This window comes from Pteropus medius, unplaced genomic scaffold (genome assembly GCF_902729225.1).
Source record: "Pteropus medius unplaced genomic scaffold, Ma_sr-lr_union100, whole genome shotgun sequence".
In the NCBI taxonomy this organism is placed as follows: Eukaryota; Metazoa; Chordata; class Mammalia; order Chiroptera; family Pteropodidae; genus Pteropus; species Pteropus medius.
In genome coordinates this window covers 16548254-16553596 of record NW_024351730.1, presented here as the reverse complement: position 1 = coordinate 16553596, position 5343 = coordinate 16548254, and the positions used below count along the sequence as shown (strand labels likewise).

At 31.9% G+C, this 5343-nt stretch overlaps 1 pseudogene; it reads right to left on the bottom strand.

Moving 5' to 3' along the window:
* Nucleotides 1-4342: 4342 nt before the first annotated feature.
* On the bottom strand, nt 4343-4461 carry LOC120588618 (uncharacterized; annotated as a pseudogene).
* Between the last annotated feature and the right edge of the window lie 882 nt (nt 4462-5343).

The window sequence follows — 5343 nt, the reverse complement described above, 5'->3', positions numbered from 1 at the left end:
CACTGATTGTTTTACACTTTCTGTAGTTTTGGCTCTTCCAGAATGTCATATAAATGGAATCATAAATCACTTTGCCTTATCAGACTAGTGCTTTTTACGTAGCAATATCTATTAAAGACTCATCAATGAATTTTGTTGTTTGATAGCTCTTTTTTTTTTTTTTAATTGCTGAATGTTATCCCATTGTATAGATGTGCCACCATTTCTTTACCCATTCACATATTGGAGGAGATCTTGATTGCTTCCAGGGTTTGGTGATAGTGAATAAAACTGCTATAACTGTTTGCATTTATATTTATATAGTCTAAGTTTCTTTGGGTGGATATAAACTTTCAAATCAGTTGGGTAAATACGTGAGAGTATGATTGCTAGATCTTATGATAAGGTTATATTTAGCTTTATAAATTTTCAAACTTTGTTCTAAAATGGCTGTATCATTTTCATTCTTATCAACAATGAGAATTTATGTACATCATCTTAAGCCATCAATATTGTCATTTTTAAAAATTTTATTTTAATTATTCCAATAAGTTTTAGTGATATCTCTCACTCTCATTTTTTTTTTTTTTTTAGGTGTAAATGAATATATTTCCCATGCTTTTTCCCATTGGTATGGAGTGGTATTTGCTTAGATATTTTGCCCACTGTTTAATTGTGTTGTTTATTCTCTAGTTGCTCAGTTTCAAGAATTATTTGTATATTTTTGATGTAAGTGCTTACTATACATGTGTTTTGAAAAATATTTTCACCCATTCAGACTTTTCTTACTTTCACTGAACCCCACAGATTGTGATAACTTGTATTTTCAATTTCACTCAGTTTAAGATATTTTAAATTTACTCAAGGGTTCTTCTTCAACCCATGTGTTTAGAAGTGTGTTATTTGATTTCTAAAAATATGGGGATTTTCTAATTAACTTTTGTTATTAAATTCTAGTTTAATACCATTAAGTTCTGAGGACATAGTTTGTATGATTTGTTTTTTTTTGAAATTCGTTAAGAGTAATTTATGGCCTTGACTGTGATCTTAGTGGATCTTACATGTGAGCTTGAGATGAATGTGTTCTGCTATCATAGGATGAAGTAGTCTATAAAAGTCAATTACATAAAGTTATTGATAGTGATGTTCAGAGCAACTATATCCTTACTGATTTTTCTGCCTACCTGATCTATCAATTACTAAAAGTAGATTGTTAAATACTCTAAAAATAATAGTGTATATCTCTTCTTTCTCTCAATTCTGTCGGTTGTTGTCTCATGCATACTGACTCCGTTAGGTAGATATAGGTTTAAGATTTTTATGTCTTCTTGGATAACAGATCCCTTCATCATTATATAATGCCACTATTTTTTACTAGTCTGCCTCATCCTGGAGTTGGCTTTATCTGAAATTAATTATTATAGATATAGCATTATCATGGTATATATTTCTCCATTCCTTTATTTTTAATGTATCTGTGCTTTTAGAGTAGGGTTCTTATAGAAAACATATCGTCGGAGCTTATATATTTATTTTTTTAATGCATATTGATAATCTCTGTTCTTTCATTTATGTTTTGTGAATTCTCACAATTAAAATTATTATTCATATAATTGAATTAGTTTCTACCATGATTATAATTGTTTTTATTCATTTCATATATTCTGTTTCTCTTTGAATCTCTTTCTTTGCATTTTTGGGTTTTAATTGAGCATTTTATAGGATTCGATTTTATCTTCTCTCTTAGCATATTGATTATACCCTTCCTTTGTAAATTTTTAATGGTTGTCTGAGAATTTGCAATACACATTTATAACTAATCTACGTCCACGTTTAAATAATACTATACCTTTTCATGTATTATGCATGTACTTTATGACAAAATGATCCCAAATGCTTTCTCTTGTCCTTTTGAGATTGCTGTTATTCATTTCATTTCTCCATCTACTATAATCACCTAATGCAATTCTACTATTATTTTAAATAAATGTTTATATTTTTGATTAATAAAAAAATAAAATATTTTATCTTTAGTCTTTCTCCAACTCCCTTCCTTTCTTTGTATAGATAAGTAGCTCTGTGGTGATAAATTCCCTCAGTTTTAATTTTCCTGAGAAACTATTATTCTCTTTGAAGGACAGATTGGCAACATGTAGAATTATAGGTTGGTAGGGTTTTTCTTCATATTTTAAGTATATCAGTCCATTCTGTCTTTGCTTGCACAATTTCTGAGGAGAAGCCTACTGTAAATTCTAACCATATTCCTCTAAAGTAAAATTTCTCTGTTATAGGTTGAATTGTATCCCTCAAAAAGATATGTTGAATTTCTAACCTCTAGTAACTGTAATCTTACTTGGAAATAGGATCTTTGGAGATATAATCAAATTAAGATATCATTTGAGTGAGTCCTAATCCAATATGATTTGTGTCCCTGCAAGAGAAGAGACAGAGACCAAGAGACACAGGGAGAACACTGTGGCAGAGATTGGGGAACAAGTCAAAGAACACCAGTACTACTGGAGACACAAGAAGCTAAGAGAAAGCCTTCAGAAAGCATGGCTCTGCTGACATCTTGATTTCAAACTTCTAGCCTATAGAACATTGGGAGAATAAATTTGTTATTTTAAACTGTCTAGTTTGTGTTAGAATAATGATCAAAGAAATGTAAGCTTCCTGTAAGCAAGGTCTTTGTTGTGTTTGCTAATGTATCCCCATTGCCTAGAGTAGTTACTGGTCTACGGTAACTGTTAAATAAAATATTCTTTGAATAAATTAATAGACCAATATTGCACAGCCTCGATGTTCCCTATGTTACTGACAAGCAGAAATCATTACAGGAACTAGTATTCTCTACTATATGACACATTCAAACATTGACCTCTTGTGAGTTTTATGTTTAATATTTTCAAAATATTTCTATATTTATCTTTCTGCTATCAAACACCATAATTTAAACTATTTTTTTTTTTTACTAACTTCATCATTTCCCCCTTTGACTTTGGCATTTGTCAAAAATACATATTCTATAAAGGCATATGACACAGAAGAGTGAATCAGAATCCATAAGGAAGGCTCTGAAGATATACACTTTCAAAAAGTGCCCATGCCTTCTATGTTACAAACATAATGATATAGTCTCATTTCTCCTTGCTCTCCTCTGCTATGCACAACTACAAACCATAGAAGTAATGGAATACACACTAAAGGATAACTTTGGAAGGTAGAAAGAGAAAAACAAACTGATTTGGGACAATACAACTGGAGGAATAAAAGAATAAGTTGTCTTACTAGCCCCTACTCAGTATAACAGGCAATCAGGCTTACAGTTTGTAATTTCAAATATAACAACAGAATGCAGCCTTTCCCACAAGATCAAATGCAAGTCTTAACCGATAACAATAAGTGAGCTTAGCAGCACTGACTGGGGGATCTATAGGGAGCTCTGCTAACAATAAGTGGTCAGGTGGCATGCTTTCTTTTTATTCTGAGTCTGAGACTATCTTGTTTAACCAAGTGACACAGGGTAGCTTAGGGGCACAGGCAAAAAAAAAAAAAAAATTACAACTGCAACAAATGTCAAGCCCAGGAAATCTCTTTGTCCCCGTAGGCCTAAGATTCCCTTTCCCCACACAGAGGTAACGTAGCCAGGAACACTGAAAAGGGTGATTCCCTCACAGTCAGTGCAGACCTAGCAAGTGCTATTCAGCCTTACAGATCACAGAATACATTTCCCTTCCAGTTGGTCCAATCTAGGAAAATATCTTATGTCTTTTCAGACAGCTCAGGAGGGCCCAGCGGAGTCTGAGGGACCACATAAACCATGCAAACTAAAATGTCAGTTCAAAGCTCTGAAAATTAAATTTTCATTGAAAATATGGGCCAAAAAAAAAAAAAAATAGGCCAAAATGTGCATGCTAAACCTAAACATAATGACTTCTATGTTAAAATTAAAGACTTAAATACTTATTTATTAAAATTATTGGGGTGATATTGTTAATAAAATAGGTTTCAAGTGTACAATTCAATAATACATCATATGTATATTGCATTGTGTGTTTACCATCCAAAGTTAAATTTCCTTCTGTCACCAAATATTTAATCCCCTTTACTCTTTACCTCTATCTACCGCCCCCTCACCCTTCCTTCTAGTAACCATTAATCCATCCACTGTCTGTTTGTCATGTTTATTTGCCGCTTTAAGTTTTATATCCCACATATGAGTAAAATCATATGGTTCTCAATTTTTTCTGTCTAAATTATAATTTTTTTTTTTTTTTTTTTAGGCAAAGCAACCCTTGGTTGACATCACAGATTGCAAGGACCTTGTCAATTTACAATCTCTTATTTTTTATTTTAGTTTTTATGCCTATAGCACCTGGTCTTCCTAGGTGGTTTCCCATCCAAGTAATAACCAGGCCCAACCCTATTTAGCTTCCGAGATGAGACAGGATTGGGCTTGTTCAGGGTGGCATGGCCACAGACCTTAAACAGAACTTTGATTCTATTTAAGTGACTGCTAGTCAAGATTAAAGATTCAAATAGAACTTAGATTTTTCTAACATAATAGCCAAAATGCCTAAAATAAAAATGAAAATGATTCATTATAGCAAGAACAAGAGAAGTCATGAGTTCAATGATATATGACAAACAACTGAAGGCAGTATTGAGACAAATCTAGTATTAAGGTTGTATGACAAGGATTTTAAAATAAAAAATAGATATATTTTAACAAGAAATCAAAAATTATTCTGAAAATAACTGCAAAAAAAGAGAAACTTTCATTGAAGACATAAAAATTATAATAAAGTACCAATTGGTAATCCTAGAATTTGAACATAAAATCACCTAATTAAAAAAAAATCAATGTATGGGTTTTAGAGTAGAATAAAGATGATAGAGGATAGAATCAATAAAATGGAAGAAAGATCAAGAGAATTTGCTCAATTTAAAAAAAAAAAATCAAAGAGAAAAGAGGTTTTTAAAAAGTGAAGAAAGCCTCAGGGATTTTGTGGAGAAACAGATGTAATATTTGTCTAAGTGAAGTCCCAGAATGAAAGAAAAAGGAGAAAGAATGGTTCTGAGAAAGTATTCAAAGGAATAATGGCAAAAAGCTTCCCAAACTTGGAGAAAGATATAAATCTACAGAACTGAAAAGCTAAGAAAAGAAAAGAAAACCAAAGATATCTATGCCAAGACACAATATTTAACTAAGACTAAGAAGAAACCTTAAAACCAACCAGAGAGAATTGACACGTTTGTACAAGGGAGCCCCAATTGGAGTGACGACAGATTTCTCTTCTGAAATCACAGAGGCCAGTAGGCAGAAGTATTTCTCAAATGTTGATTGACTACTGACACTTCTGT